Here is an 18270-nt window from a genome sequence, read left to right as displayed (position 1 = left end):
AAAGGCGATTAAATTTGATTAGTGAAATTAATCAAATTTAAGTGTGTACACTTGCATATTGAACTTGCCACAACCAACACCAAAATATTGAACAAAGAAACCTACAACAGTACAGGATCATATTCGAACCAAGCTCCATCCAGACAACTAAGTTTGACATCAATGACAACCAAGCACAAATACATAGCTCAAGTTTCCAACAAAAAATTCTCAATGCATAGTGTTATTTTGGCTATCCTCTCCCACCATCTTTGAAGTTTCCTAGCCAAAAAATGATGTCTCTTGCTAGATAACTTAGTGAAAAACATGTTTTAAAAGGCCAAAAGGGAAGAAAAATAATAAAATAATATTACATAATGTTTCATGTTGATATTTTGGATGATACAAAAATTCATGCAAAGTTATAGTGATCAAATCTATTGATAGTGTAGACTTTTTAAAAGGGACATAAATAGTTGTGACTAATTTCCTATCATTGTAATGATCATAAAAAAAAATTGCCTTCACTATTTACTATTCTTGTTTTCAAAGTTCTATGTCATGATATTTCTAGAAACTATTAAATTATTTTTAAAAAATGACATATCCAAGTATCCCTGACTCCTCTTTTTAAAAATTCATTGAACCAATCTCCAACATCTCCAAGTACCCCTGTCACCTGGTAACTATGTTTTTTCAATAGGGCGGATGAATAATGGAACTTGGTAGAGTTACGAATAATGAAACATGTTTGTTTAACATGTTACTCTGACCTTTTGGTATAAAGTCTAGACTAACAGGTTAAAGGTATTCAAATCTAGGAACAACGTACATATTTTCAAAAGCTAGTGAGGAATAGAGGCATTCTTTTTTCAAAAATTGATGTAGGTGATTGTAGGAATTGTTGAATAAAGAATGCCTCTAGTCTTCACCAACTTTAAATGCCTTTAATTTGGTATGAAATCAAGAATAACACATTCATGCTAGAAATTTGGTAACGCCATATGAGTTTTCAAAAGCTAATGAAGAACAAAGGCATTACTTTTTCAACAATCGCTATAGGTAACTATATAGATATATTTCTTGGTAATGGTATCCACATAAAATAAAATAATTTAGGTTGAAAAAGAGTTTATCCAAACAACTCTTTCCCTTGATCTTTTAATAGAGATTTGATGCCACATATAGATATAGGATGATTCTACATGATTAAACAAGAGGTATCTAGATTCATCCCAAAGATTTTTCTATTCATCTTTTAAATTTAATCTATTTAAAAAATATATATCTTTGTCCAAAAGACTAGAAATTTTGACCATGAAAAGAATGTTTAAATTTTAACATCAAATCAGAATCTACATAAGGGTAGCATACTTGAAAACCCCAAATTTCAAAGAAAATTGTCAAAATCAAGCCCTTAAAGTTGAAACAATAAATCAACACATCTAAATTGCAATATCAATGACATATTAACTAATATGGTATGCAATATTATATGAATATTGATCTAAAGATAGAACATCAGTAATTGAGTGTTGGTGGCATTTGGTAAACAACCATTTTTCCCTATGGTTTTTTTATTCTTCCAAGATTATCATACATTCCAAATACTTGAGTTGTATCCTTTATTATTATTATTTTTGTTTATTACAAATCATGTTCAACAAGAATTTAAGATTAGTATATACAATTCCCTTATTTGAGGTGGATCTCAATCTTTAAATAGAAAAAAATGTGGAGCATAGGACTTGGAACTCTTATCCAACAAACTATTGCTTATTATTATTTGTCACCTATTACCAAAAACTCAATCAACTCAACCAAGGTACATTTTCTTGAAAATTTTCAAAGCATATTATAATTGTCTAGAGAAGGGTTTCCCTAAAAGGAATTGTAATATAAGTATGAAATCCATTTCTTCTATTTATTTATATATTAATATACATACCTACATCACACTTGATTCTATAATATTGAATTGCTTCCACTTAGTTTCCTAGAAAGACATAAACCTTAATATTTATTTTTTTTGGACAAGAATTTCATGCAGATAGGAGGATTGACTTTAGCAAGAGAAAGAATAGAGGAAGGTAGATTCCATATACCATCTCCACATATGAGACTATAAGCCACAACTAGAACTAGGATATCACCACTCTTGCTGTATATCTTCTGTCATATATATACTATGATAGTGCCCACACACATATCAATTGCAAAGTAACCCCGAAGGTAGAAGGGTATAGCCATGACCATTGAGAGTGTAATATATTGAGATACTTTCTTTGGCACATGATCTCTGATAAGGTTGACTATAACGGAAATACAGAGACAATAACAAAGAGTAAGATAGTGACTCTAGGATGATATCGGCATTATATGTGTAAGTGAGATTTCTCAAGCCTTCTATCATTGCATGAAAGAAATGTTAACTAAGAAAGAATAAAAATATAATAAATAGAAATCATATTATATAGTATTTACTATAGGATACTTGAAGAGTAACTCGGTAGTGGATACAAGTAACACTATTCTAATTTAATTGCAACCATCATTCTATCTAAATGATTACATTAACAAAATGCATAAATTAACTATCAATGGCTAAGAAAGTAATAGTAAACTAATGAATGTATAAATTAATAAAACTAATCTAAATGAAAAAAAGGAGACTAGATTCACACTACCTCAAGTGGTTGTCTTAAGGAATGCAATATCCAAAAAATAACAATATGCTAACTCAAAGTGTAATGATCATTGTTCATTCACATTCATAAGTATAACACAACAATGATACTCACAAATTTTCAAAAAATCTAGTCTGCAATATCATATTGATTATCTATTAACTGATTGAAAGAAAAATTGTATTGTAACAACAATAGAACTTGAATAGAACTCTCCCTTTTGAATGATATGAGAGAGAGTGAAGTATTTACACTCTAAAACTAATCCTAACATGTGTTTTTCCTCCCTACTTTGAGGATGACATTCAAAATATAACAACAACTACATTAATAGGAGTTATGTCTAAACAAACTCTTTAATTAGGACACAAAACCAAGAATGCATACAAACATGTTAGCTGTAATCCTCATCATCCTCCATGATGCTACAAATTCTCCAAGTTTTATTGGTAGATAGGTTCAATAAAATACTCAACATGACCACGCTTCCTTCTATGACCTTTGATTGCTTCCATGCAAATTTACATGGTGAACCTCCTTGGTTGCGAATGATTAATGATCTCTCAAGTTGTAGACTAGTTGTAGCTCCCTCAAAATGCATGTTAGTCTTTTACAACAAGTGTCTATCCGCATAAGTTATCATCTACAACACATTAACAATATTCCAATTATAAAAATACATAGCACAATTCATATCAACATGTCATGTATATACCATGTCCCAAAATTACATACGACTAAGCCAATCCCTAGTTAATATCCCACAACCAAAACCAAAATCTTACACCACCACCTCAATACCAAAACATGATTTCTCTAAAAAAAACATACAATTTTTAAATTATTATTCCCCAAAACAACATTTCACCCAATCAAAATGCCACAAACCAAAACATCAACCCAATGACACATCAATAAAACCTAGGACTTCACCAAAACATTTCACATATATTGTCTCAACATCAAACACCATAAGCCATGTCACACAACCAACACCAAAAAAATTACACTTATAACCAAACCTCATATCATTAAACCAACAAACCATATATCATAACACAAATTCATTTTCAAACCCATTCCAAGGAGCATCACATAACATATACATACCAAAGAATCATAATAACAACATCAAACCATTACCCATGGATAAATTAATACAACAACTATATAACCTTGAATAATAGATCACCAACATGTAGGTAAGAATGGCCAATAAAAATTACACATTGGAGGATATTTATCCTTACCTATTTGATGAAACTATCCCTATGCCACCCTTTCCTCATAATTTTGACATACCAAATTTTGTCAAATACAAAGGAAAGGATGACCCTAGAAATGCATGAGTATTTTATATATAGAATGTTTAGAGGTTGATCACAATGATAGATATCTTATGTGCCTCTTTCTATGTAACCTAGGTGGAGAAACTATTGAGTGATCTCTACATCTTCCACATGACATTAGAACCTTTCATGAAGTACCAGAGAATTTTATTGCACGCGCTTCTCGTACAACATAGAGCATGAAATATCCATGATTGATATATGTAACATAAATCAAAAGAAAGGTGAATCATTTGCCTCATTCCTATACTTAGATAGAAAATGCCCATTCAGTGTGCCAAAGAAAAAAATTGTATGTATATTCATCCAAAACCTCAATCAAAAAATGGTGTTCCATTTACAACTCTAATGTTTGAGCACTTTTTATGAAATTATTGAAAAGGGCCTTATATAAAAGTTAATTCTGATCCAAAAATAAGGTCATAGTCAATGATGGTGTGGTGGATGCAAAAGTAGTCTAAAAAGTAGAACCCTTGGTTAGTCTTAAAGAACCTCAACCATCTAATATATGAGCATCAATCACCATCCAAAACAATTTACATTGAGGTCCTAGGCCAAACACAAATACATGACAATAACATACACCCTTATGATTCAAATTGCAAAAATTGCTCCAATCAAATGTGATCACACTACTAGAAATCAAGCAGTATGAACCAAAATTAAACCCAAAATGGTGGAAAGATACTAATTTCTATGAATATCATATTAATCAAGCACCAACTAGGTACCTTAAATAACAGTCATGTGATCTTCAAGTTGTAAGGAAATTAAGGTTGTAAAAACAATTTCGTACACTAATCTTGAGAGGAGGGTATTGAAAATATATTTAGATATTTACAATAGTTACAAAAACTTAACAAAAATTAACATAAATAACATGCACTCCACATCATAATGATTTACATATGGAAAAAATCATTTTGGGAGAAAAAACCTACACTCCAAAAGACACCCAATATATTATACAAAAATCAACAGAATAATATATACGTGTAGAGAAAGTTTCTCATAGGAGTGTCACCAACTAGAGATCTAAAGGTAACTCAATAGCTATAAGCCTCTTACACACAATCTCCATCTCAACATCCAATATATATGAGATACAATACATGAAACCACCAAACAATATTACAATACCAAAAGGTGAAACTACTTAAAAAGTGGTGCCCAACTTATCTTGAATCCTAGATGCCCTATGATGTGTCAAAACACACACCAACACGTTCAACTCCCTTTTACAACTTATTTATGTGTTTGATGTATTTTTATATTTCCTATTTTAGGAGACCCAACTTTTGAAGGCCAAAAATTTTGAACTGGCCATTTGATTAACAAATCGTTTGAAGCATTGAAAAGATTAAAAAAATATTATATCAAGCTATAACCCACTTCGCGAGTTATGAACACTTTCAAGCCATCTTTAATCCTCTAAGGCCTTCAAAATTAACTTCAAAACTTTCATTCACAACCGTCACAAATGAAAACTTTAATATTTCTTAATCTAGAAATAATATTGCAATAACATAAATTTACCAACATACTTATCTAGCCAATATGAAGCTTTGGGGAAAGTTTTAGACCAATTTGTGCTCAAATGAAAACTTACTATAAATGTTAACATTATGTAAATTTAAGGTTGAGACATCATTTTCCTAACATTCTCTCACTTTTTAAATACCTTTTAAGAGAAAAGGAAGTATCTACACCATAATTTAATTTCTAGGGGCCATGAGGCTCATAGACTCCAAACACCATCTGAACTTCTCTATGCTCATAGCCTTAGTTAAAGAATCTAAACATTTCATCAAAATCTGTACCTTAACCAGCTTCACCTTGCCATCTTCGACCATATCTATGAAAAAATGATATTGAGCATCAATGTGCTTGGTCCTAGCATTAAAAGTTCAGTTCTTAGCTAAGCAAATTTCACTCACACTATCACAATAAACTATCACTATACCTTGTTTTATTCTGATATTTAAACACCATGTCTTAAGACAAATGGCTTATTAAAAAGGATGGGTAGCTTTCATATACTCTACTTTAGTAGTGGACAAATTAAGCACATCCTATCTCTTACTTATCCAACTAATTGTGCCACCAAATAAAGTAAACATATAAGCACTGGTGGATCTTCTGCTATCAACATCACATGCCCAGTCTGAATCCACATAACCATGAATATCAAGGAAAATTTTGTCTCATATCAAACTACAATGATAACATAAATAACACTTTGAGGTACCCTTCCAATATTTGAAGACCTTTTTAGCTACATCCTAAAGAACTCCCACTGCTTAGACAATGCCTAGTCTAGTGTAGACCATACCATACATAAAACTTCCAACTACACTTTGGTAAGCCACTCTATTCATGTCTTTCATCTTTGATGAAGATGTAGGACAAATAAATTTGTTCTAACTGAAAAGGGTAACACATAATGGTCTGCAATCCGTGTTAAACCTCTGTAAAAATCAATTCACGTATTCATGTAAGTGTTTCCACCTTACCCAAGAACCAAGATCTACAAGTCATCCTTCACACACAAGAGAAGAAATCCAAGTGTATACTATTTTACCAATATACAAGATGTATTGATCAAAGGTGAATACAAATGTATAAGAGCCTTGCTTATAAACCCAAAGGCAACAAAGGGAGCACCAATGAGGTGTGAGGGTAGGTACAACCATTTGACACAAAATAGTAGATGTAGGTAATAAAATAATATTAAACACTACCTAATCACCTAGAAATATTAAATGTTGGTTGCCCTAGGTTAAATTTAAGTAAATGTAAATAGGCAAACCACTATATATTCCAACACCCCCCCTTAAGTGAAACTTAGGGAGTACAACATTATGAGATGCATTATGGGTCCCAACCACATGACCATATTAGGTACCCATGTACAACTACAATTCAATGCATGAAAATCTCTTGTAAATAGAGAAAAGGAGAAAAAACCAATGGGAGAAAACTCCTCTCTAAAAGAGAGAACATGAAGGACTAATAAGCCTCCAAAATAAATGTCTCAAAAACAAGAAGTAGAAAATCACTTAAGCATGAGGATGTATACAATTGTTCAAAGAAGATTGATAAAGTGTTGTAACTAAAGTACCTCCAAGATGATGATAAAGATAAAGAAGATAACTATCTACATGAGTGCCCAAAATGACATTACTCGAACAAAGATCAGATGGCAACAACTATAATAATATTGTCAATCAAAAATATATATGGCACATAAATCTGCTCAAGTAACCCCATTGACACTACTAAACCAACGAAGTTGCATGAGTGATCTCACCATCACTATTGGAGATTGTTGTTAACATAATCTTCTATGGTTGTCATCTATGTGAAACTTGGTTATCCGGATGGATATTGGTCTGGATATGCTTTGGAAGAGCTTGGTTATCTAGATAGAGTTTGGTCTAGATACTCTTTTGGTGTTGGTTATGTCATCCTATATGCAGGGTGGTCCAAAATGCTTTTGGTGCCCTCTAGATATGTTGTTAATTTCATTTTGGTTTAGTGGATCATGTTCCTTTGGGCTGGATATGTATTGGAAGATGTGTTGAGATGTTTATTTGGGTCTCACTTTGGTTTGGGGAGATCTGCATGGAGTATTTTGCATTGGAAGTAGTTATATGGCCAACTATTTGATTAAATCTATGCATTGTGCTTTGTAACATCTTTTGGGATATGTGTTAGCATGTGTGGTTTTCCAGATCATTCATGGGATGATATCTTTTGGTTCTCTCTTTCTCCTAGAGTGGACCAATCTAAGTATTTTAGGTTTGTGGCTTATTTTGTGTAATATTGCTTATTCTATTTTTGTCAACCCTTAATTAGGATTTCAATGTTATATCTCATATATAAAATATGTAGAAGGATTAATTGAGTATGGATGAAAAATGAAATGTGTGAGAAGTTTATGTGAATGAATTGTGGGTTATGTTAGATACTTATGGACTTGTTTGTGTTCCCGATACTCCTTTCTTCTTGTTTGACTCTTTATATTGATATTATATTTGATATTAGTGGATTCATTATGATTACTATGATGATGTTGATCCTATACTTTGGATTAATTATTGAAGTTACGTTTAAGATTAGCTTTGTGATTATTCACTATTTAGGAGATGTGGCTCATGTTTATTTCTTATGATGATTTAACATGTGCTAACCCTAATTCAGTGGTTACATTAGATTTGAATGATGTCAATACCATTTATTATGTTATATCTTTACTATGATGTCTTTATGTTGTGGATGTGAAAGGGACAATGTCACATCAATCATATTTGAGCAAGGTGTGATGTTGCAATTCTCTTTCACCTACTTGTGTATCTTATGTTTACATATTTATGTTGTGTATAGATGTTTGGTGCTATGAAGAATGCAGGTACTAGAATCCACTTCACCCGGTCTCCTAGGTCTGAGTGTTCCTTTAATCCCAATGGTATTTGATTGAAGGTGACATTAAGGTGCCTACCATATCTTGACCCTAGCCAATGTCCTATGTGAGTTCCAGTATCCTTGGCTAGAGTCATCTTGTTAGGTTTTATGTGGTTTTAGGTATTGATGTATTTTATTTAATTTTATTGTTGGTTTTATGTTGTATGGTTGAGGTGAATAATAAATTATAATGTATAATCCTATGTCTGAATGATTAATTATGTGGGGGTATTAAATGGGTCTCATATTATATTGTTTGTATTACCTCTTATTTATACTATTTTATGGATAATATTATTATAGAATTTTCATTATGTGGGAAAGATTTATTGTTTATTCATTTATTTTTGCGAGATGTTATTTGGTAATTGAGTTTAAATTGTTATTTTTATTTATTTGATGGGAGTGATATTTTGTTCAAATTGGGGGTTGCTAATTTGTTCCTCATTTCAAGAGGAAAGTATTGTTTTCATTTGAGTTTTCATTTTTGGGGTTTAGTGTGTTTTGGGAAGGCATGGAAGGTGGTTTTGAAAATTGGAGAGGTTGTTTTGGTAAATGGATTTTTTAAAAATCTAGAGTTGGAGAAGGGTTTTTGGATTTGCATGTGTTTGGGAGTGATTTTGATGAGGATTTGATAGAAGAGTTTGTGGAGATCACAAAGGGGTTTTGTGATTTGATTTTGAATAATTTCATTGCATTTGGGTATTTTATTTTTGAATTCTTTCTCATTCATGTTGATTCATTGTTCGTCTAGAGGTTGTGTGTCTTCGATTTCATAGTCCATTCTTCATTTTCCAAGTTCAAATTCTTGTTTTTCCCATGTTTAATGTACTTTTTCTTCAATAAAAGGAAAATAAATGCTTATTTATTTATTTTATTATGTTTTAAATTTTTTGGAAAAGTTCTAGGATTTCACTTTGTTATTTTTGTTAAATTGTTGCTTCGGGTGCTTTCATTTCACTATTTTAAGGGGTTGTTTTCAGTGTTTGATATCTTGTGAAATGATTTTTCATCCTTGCTATGATCCAATTACATTTATGAGTAGGAAAATAAGCCATCTCAAATGAATCTTTGTTAGTTTTTGTTTTTTAGTCATCTAGGTATCAGGGTTTGAGCCCTAAGTCAACCCAAGTATGGAGTAATAATTATGTTGCAAATGCGTTAAAATAGAGTGCAAATATGCCAAAATAAGTTGAAAATGCACTAAACGATGATGAAAAATAATTAAAATATTCAACATATGCACCACTTCGTGGGGAAAAAGTTCTAATTCACTTTTTTCTCTTTGTATTAGTTTGGGAAGTCTGAGTCAGCTTGGATTAGTCCAAACGCTTGGTTTTGGGTCTGTAACTCTTTATTGCACATTTACAAAGTCTTAATTATTGTTTGTGATGGTTTCATGTGTCTCCTTTTAGTTACATGTTTTCATTCACTGATTCTACCTTTATGAAGATGCTTTTATAACATTTGGTTAAAGGAAATATTTGTGGATCAGAAGTGATGTTATGGTTCAGATTGTCTTATACAACCAATGATTTGTGATTCTATGATGTTTCATATTATAATGTATGTAGTTTGGAGTTGTATTGGTGTTTATATTCCCAATCCCATGCTTTGATGTTAATGAATTAGTGGCTATGTATATGTTGTCATTTCATGATTTAATCCCTTTGTTGATTGGGTTTTGTGGGAGTCCTATTACTATTTATGAGGCCTTTGCTTATGTGACGTGGTTGTGATGATTCATTATGTGAACCATGGATATTATGATATTTTTGTACCCTAGGTTTGAGGAGCATATTAGGGGGAGTGGCTCTCAAGTGGGTGTTGGGGCCCTAAAGTAGCTTCTAGGATATCTCATTGAGATTTGGTTAATCAAGTGATAACATTAAATTAAATGATTGGGTTGGTTTGAGTACACATTAATAAGATAATTTTTGGTGCCCCAGTCATTCCTCATGTTTTTTTATAGATAGAGGATGATATCTCATCGCCTTGAATGCTTGTTTAGACTCGGGATGAGATTGGGAAGGGCTATATGGCAAATCAAACTTTCATACATGGAAGGATTGTTTGATTCCACATGTGCAGTCAAATGGGTGCCGAGGTCTAGAGTTTAGAGAGGGCCATACCTGAGGATAGACCATGTTGATGGCATGTGATGATGCACTTCCCTATGTGTTTACTACAACCTTAATCTTTGTGTTGTGCAAAAGCCTCTAGTGAGTTTTTGTCTTATGTTGATCCTATATCGTATGTTGTTTATTCTTTCAGTTTGTTTCATCTTTGTGAGTATTTGTATTCCCTTGGATGTATAGGTGTCAACCTAGGTCAAGTGATGTGTGTGGAGCCTTATGCCCTTCTCTAGAGTACGAGTGGTCAACCTTTTTGGTTTCACATGGTCGGGTGGTTGATGCCTTCTTCCTTTGGGATATCTAGTAGTTTGTTCATGAGCTTCATGGATGGTTCTTCTTCTCTTAAGTTCCAGTGCTATGGATTTATGATTTGAATGTAATCTCTAATATATGTAAAGGTTCATCTATGTACTTGTATTTGTATTTCATTCATGTGATCATTGTACCATGTCATTCTCATTGTAAATATTGGTGTAATCTGTAATGTAAATCATGCATAAGATGTAGTATGTAATGTAAGGATGTTATCATATGTTTAATCTATGTGATGTTGGTTATGGATATATTATAGGAATGCTTAGATTCATTATGTTTGCAATTTTTGATATGATAGGAACATTTGGTATCAGTTCTTAAATGAATATAGTATCATAGAAGTGTTAGTTATGTTATATCTCATGGTTATTACATCTATGGTTAAAAATGAGCACTTATTTATGCTATGTGTAATGATTAGACATTAGTTTAAGTAGGGGATGTATCATGTATCATTATAAATGTTACAAATATTTATATAATTATTGCATTTTAGTAATATCATTTCGATACCCTAAGGGATGAAAGTTAGATGTTATGAGTTTATTTCTATTGGCATTTGCATGAAGATTGCATTAATGAAATAATATGTTGTCATTGATGTCAATTAATAGGTAATGTTATTATGATAATGTTGTTTTGTAACCGGTAGGAAGAGCTAGTGAAAGGAAACTGTAATCGGTAGGTAAGTTTGTGGAGTGAACCAGTATTGCTAAGTATTGGAGAGTTGAACTGGTAAACCCTACCTGTTGATTTGATAAACCCTACCCGATTAAGTTTGGTGAATTGGTTATATTGGTTTATGATTTAATGGTGAGCGGTAATGATTATGACATGTATGCATATTGTATGAAGAGAGTTTTAAAGTGTTTTTTGTGCATTGAGGCAACGGTTTTTGCCTTGGGAAAGAGAAAGTATATTGCATGTAATGTAAAGCATGTGATGAGTTACTGAGATCGATGAAGCGGTGATCAAGGAGCGGTCAAGTATTTCTTGAATGATGTGTAGAGATTATTATGTAATCCAATGGTCATACTTGAACCGACTTGTTTGTAATCTCTATGTGAATTAGGTTTTTGTTGTGTTACCGACCTAGTTGATTTGTTTATAAGGTCAATGAGTTGTTTAGTTTCAAAGTTGGCAAAGTTTTAGTTCAGTGTGTGGTTGTTGAACCAGATAATGTATCTGTAGTTTGAGTAAAGGCAGATAGGAGCATGAAAAGGATTTGAACAAGCAAGTGTGGTGCTATTCAAATAGATCAACAAACTCATGTTGTTTTCTAACAATTACAACAAATTAAAATTGCCTAACTGGGTAAGCTCTAACAAGCTTGGTGCTATTCAAATCCTCTAACAAGGTAGTCCATTAGCTTGGATTCTAAATTTACAAAGTTTACTCCTCATAGGGTATTGCTTCTAACAAGGCATTATAGTCAATCCCTTAATTGGGTGGTCCCTAATAGGATCTATTCTTAACAAGACTTTTTGTAAAGATTTAATAGGCTTGGCTCCTAATAGGGAAAACTTCAAAAGAGTTCAGATAGTTATCTTGTGACTCTCATCTCACAGTGGTTTTTCCCATTTGGGTTTCCACATCAAAAATATTGTGTCAAGTGGTGAATGTTTTCTATGGTTTTTTTGCTTAACTACTTAATCCACTTTGATAAGTCATGATAACCAGCAACAATATGAAATTAATTTTTACTTATGTCAGTAAAATTACTTGGATTTTTGTGAGTTTCAATTTGTTTACTCTTAATCTATTGTAATAGTCAACCGGTTTAAACTTGACAGTGATATTGCATTGATAGTTCTAAGTTGACTTTGACAGATTGATTTTGAGATTGGTGAAGTTTATCAGTTTTTCTATCTACTGATTCACCCCCTCCCTCTCATTAGTTGACTGAATCATTGTTCTTTCATCATACCATCAATTGGTATTAGAGAGTCTCATGTCCTCTAAGCTCTAAGCCTAACAACTTAAGGTAAAGATCTTGTAGAACATGATGAAGAAGGAAGGTCCAAAGTTTAATAGAGAGAAATATAGGATATGGAGTGATGGAATAAAAATTTATATCAAGAGTCTTGGAAATCAATACTGGAAACATTTTGGTACTCAATATGTTGTACCTAGTTGGATTATGACTGATGATCAGAAGAAAGAGCAACAAGAAAATAATCAAGTAGTGGAGGCTATTATCATTTCTTTGTCTGATGCAAAGTATGTAGATGTCCATGGTCTAGAGACTGCATATGATGGAAGAAAATTGAAGAGATTCATAGTGGAGATGAACATGTAAAGATTTCCATGGAAGAGAGTCTAAGAGGAAAGTTTGATGACATGTGGATGGCTAAAGCTGAGAATATCCAATAGTATGGTTAGAGGATAAAAGAGATAGTTGGTGAGATCAAGAATGCAGGTGGTAAAGTGGAAGATGCCATAGTGGTAAGTAAGGTATTGAGAACCCTAGTACCGATCTATGCTATCCGAGTTGCAGCCATTCAGGAGTTGAAATTTTTTGACAAAACTAAGGTAACCCTTGGCTTCATCATTGGTAAACTTACTACTTTTGAATTAAATAGTTATGATGGCAGTATTTAGAAATCAAAATCAACATTTAGAGCTTCTATTTCTAACCCATCTATGAGGAAAAGTAGAAATGTTAGTCACAGTTATGAATCTAGATCCAGTAGAGAAGTTGATGATGAAGACAGTTTGGTTGAGCTTGAAGCATTGTTGGCCAAGCAATTACCCAGAGGTGCCAGTAAATATAGAGGTAAATTACCTTTGAAATGTTTTGCATGCAACAAGATTGGACACATAGCTGCTAACTACCCTAATGGTGATAATGAGCACACATGAGAGAAATTAAAGAAGTACAAGGGAAAAGGGAAAAGAGATTCTCTTATTGCATTTGATGGTGGTATCACTGATGAGGAATCATATGGTGATGCTAATGAAGACATTGTGTTTGTAGCCATTAAAGAGGAAACGTCTAATCAGAAGGCTTTAGTTTCACGAATGGATAATTATGATGATTGGATCATTGATAGTGGTTGTTCACATCACATGACTGGTGACCGGAACAAATTTATTTCTTTGAAGGAATTTGATGGTGGAGTTGTAAGATTTGGTAATGACTCACCCTACATGGTTAAAGGTAAGGGAACTATTTCTCTTAATGGAAAGAGAAGTGCAGATGATGTCTACTGGGTTGAAGGTCTAAAGAACAATCTTTTGAGTGTTGCCCAACTCAATGATAGAGGATATGCATTGGAGTTTAAGAACATTATGTGCAAAATCTATGGGAGCAAAGGTGAACTAATTGCAACTAGTAAGCAGACTAAAGGTAACCTGTTTCACCTAAATCCTAAAGTTAGCAACTATTTAATTTCCAAACTAGATGATAGTTGGCTTTGGCATAGGATATTTTATCATATAAATTTTGATAACATTGTTAAAGTGAGTAAGTCAAAGATAGTAAGAGGTTTCCTCAGTTAGACAAACTAGTTAATGCTCTTTGTAAGGAATGTCAGTTGGGAAAGATGACATCCTCAACTTTCAAGAGAAAATCTTTTTCAATAGAACATATGTTAGATTTGGTTCATACAGACCTTTGTGGACCAATAAGGACTAAAAGTATTCAAGGTGATCGATATTTCATGATATTCACTGATGATTGGTCAAGAATGATGTGGGTCACAATCTTGAAAGATAAAACATAAGCATTTAGTAAATTCAAGGCATTCAGGGCCTTAGCTAAAAAGAAGAGTGGTAAGAAGATAAAGTGTCTAAGGACTGATCAAGGCAAATAATTCACTAGATATTGTGAAGAGAATGGTATCAAATGATAGTTTTCTACACCAAGGACACCAAAGTAGAATGGTATTGCAGAGAGAAACAATTGGTCAGTTGTTGAAGCTGCTAGGACAATGTTGATATAAGGAGGTGTAGCGAAGACTTTCTGGAGAGAAGCTGTCAGCACAACTATCTACAAAATGAACAAGATTTTGGTAAAAAGAGGTAAGGACAAGGCTCTTTATGAATACTGGTATGGTAGATCACCTAATATTAGTTATTTCAAGATATTTGGTAGGAAATGTTTTATTAAGAAAGATGACTATGTTAGCAAGTTTGAGGATAAAAGTGATGAAGGTATATTTCTTGGCTATTCCACCAAGAGTAAGGCCTACAAATGTTATAACAGTTGAACATAGAGAATCATTAAGAGTGTTGATGTTCGAGTGGATGAGTATCCTGAAGTCTTAGGGGAAACCAGTATGGAGAAAAAGGATGAAGATCCTTGCATTTAATTTTTGGAACCACTACCTGTCAAACCTAAAATTGGTAAAGAGAATGTTGTTGTACCAGTTCAACCAGAATAGGTAGATTTAGAAGAAGATGATGTTAATAATGAAGAACCTGAAGATAATGATCATGTTATTCCAAGGTATGTGAGACTCAATCACAATCCTAAATAGATTATTGGAAAATAGGATGCTATAGTATTAACCAGAAGAAGAATTAGGGAGAATTCTTGCATGATCTCCACTATTGAGCCTAGAACTGCTGAGGAAACTGTAGCGTCGTAAATTGTACGCACTTGCTAGGGTGGTACAATTTCACACCTAGTTTAGCACCCGCCTTGGCGCATTTTGCATTTTGCATTGCATTTCCCCTTTAGCACTTAATTAATTAAATTAATTAGGTATAAGGTCCTATTTTATCATCTCCCATATCATAAAGTTGGGCCCTTTCATTAAAGTGTGCCCCTTTCATTTTATTCTTCCAATACATCATTTAATCAAAAACCCTAATTAGGTCCTATTTTGAACTTGGGGGCTTGATTTCGGGGGTCAAAACATCTCGAAATCACCTATAACTTCGGGATTCTCTCTAAAATCATCATATCTGACGGCCCTGAAAATTTGGTGAAAAGTTGTCGAGACCATGGCGCCCGTGCAACATGGTCCCGGACATTTTTCTCAAAATTTTGGGAGCACGATCCAATCATAAAATAAAGCTTAACCCCAAGAAATTGGTGGGATATTCAATCTCTAGGTCGGCCAAAAGTCGAAATTAAGACCTAGGGTTTCATACATAAGAGCTCTCTTTCTTCATTTGAAAGGATCCGATTTTTGTTTGCAGGAACTGGATATGCAGTGAAAGGGCAGATCTTTGAAGACTTCAACAACACTCAACATCATTCTATCAAGCATCTATCAAATTCATTCATTCATCCAATTAGGGCTTGGAAGACATTGAAGAACAATAGGAGATTACCGACTGAAGATTGGCTTGTACTCCTCCCTTGAGGGTTGGGTATGATTTCATATTGTTTTCATGTCCTTACATAAGCTTTGATATATCATTTATTCATGCTTTAGATCACATTGCATCTTGATTTAGAGAATTTGCATTATCATTTACAAGCAATTAGGGTTTACTTTCTAGGTTGCTCTAGTTTGCTTTCTTGCATTTTGGACCTTGCACACACACTAGGTCTGCACACACAATACATTTTACAAAACAACTTGGCTATTCGTGGAGGTGGAAATCACCAAAGCGGGGGTTTGACTAAGGCAAAACCCTATATAGCCGCCCTTCCCCCTTTTCAGATATTATTACAGGTTTCGGGATTCGGACGACGCCGCAGGACACAGATCCAGAAAGAGGAGACTGAGACAGAACTCTGTGTGCAATTGCAGCTCAGAAGACTGGGACAGGGGCGCTGGGCACCCTGGTCCTGCCAGGACAGGGGCGCTGGGCACCCTGGTCCCTGGGACAGAGGCGCTGGGCGCCCTGGTCCTCCGGACAGACAGCTTTCCGACAGTTTCCAGACAGTGTTTCAGGGTGCAAAACAGTGGTTTCCGGTGCAGTTTTCAGGACAGTGGCGCCCGCGCCCCCGTCCCGAACATTTTCAGTCTGATTTCGACTCCAGGTACATATCTGCATTCTTATTTTATCCTCACATTTATAGCTGTTCATTGTTTAATCTCAATTCTGCAAACTTGTTACTAGTTCATACTTACATTTTGAGGTTAGGGTTTGAACTTGTATCATTTTAGCTTTCAATTTCAACAAGGGAATAGAAATCCTAATAGATATCCCGTGGCTCTCTCTTTCACCAAAAGAAGTAGCCAATTGTGCGATATCTCTAGGCTCTTTCGTATTCCGCAATGTGTGTCAAAAGGTAGGATTAGGGTACATTGACCTAGTCTCGCTTTTTTTCCCCTACACAGAAACATTTGGAGATGATCATTGGGTTAAATCTATGGAGGAAGAGCTTGAACAAATTGATAAGAATAACACATGGACCGTATTACCTTGATCGGTAAATAGAAATGTGATAGGTACTAAGTGGGTTTTCAGGAACAAGTTGAATGAAGATGGTGTTGTATTTCGTAACAAAGCTAGATTAGTTTGCAAAGGTTATGCACAAGAAGAAGGGGAAGATTATGGTGAGGCTTCTGCACCAATGGCTAGACTTGAAGGTGTCAGAACTTTACTTGCATTTGCAGCACACAAGGGATTCAAAGTATACCAAATGGATGTAAAGTCAACATTTTTAAATGAAATACTAGAAGAAGATGTATACATTGAGCAGCCAGATGGTTATGCTCTTACTGATGAGAAAGACATGGTCTGTAAGTTTCATAAAGAATTATATGGATTAATGCAAGCACCAAGAGCATGGTATGAAAGGCTTCATTCACAACTGATGAATATAGGTTTTTAGAGAACCAGTGAAGATAGCAATATATATCTCAAATCTAAAGGAGATGAGATACTAGTTAGTGAAGTGTTTGTAGATGATATCATATTTGGAGGGAATGATGACATGAGCAATGACTTTGCAAATAAAATGAAAAGTGAGTTTGAAATGTCTCTAGTTGGAGAGATAAAAATTTCATAGGTTTGCAAATATAACAAATGAAGAGTGGTATTTTCATTACACAATCTAAGTATGTGAAGGAGGTGTTAAAGACATTTGGTATAAGTGACTGTAAAATAGTGGGGACACCAATGGTTACAAGTTGTAAGTTGTCTAAGGAAGATGAGGCCACATTTTTTGATGAGAAGGAGTACAGGTTAATGATTGGAAAATTGCACTATGTTATTCACAGCAAACCGGATATAGCTCATGCAGTTGGTCTAGTTGCTAGATTTCAGAAGAATTTGAAGGAAACACATTTGATAGCAACCAAGAGGATATTCTGATATTTGAAAGGTATTATTGACCATGGATTATGGTATCCATATGAAGGAAACTTTGGCTTGAAGGTGTACACAGATGCAGACTGGGCAGGTAATGTTGATGATAGAAAAAGCACAACTGGT

This window comes from Cryptomeria japonica, chromosome 8, assembly GCF_030272615.1.
Source record: "Cryptomeria japonica chromosome 8, Sugi_1.0, whole genome shotgun sequence".
Taxonomy (NCBI): domain Eukaryota; kingdom Viridiplantae; phylum Streptophyta; class Pinopsida; order Cupressales; family Cupressaceae; genus Cryptomeria; species Cryptomeria japonica.
The sequence above is the reverse complement of the archived record's forward strand: the minus strand, read 5'-3'. Positions refer to the sequence as shown.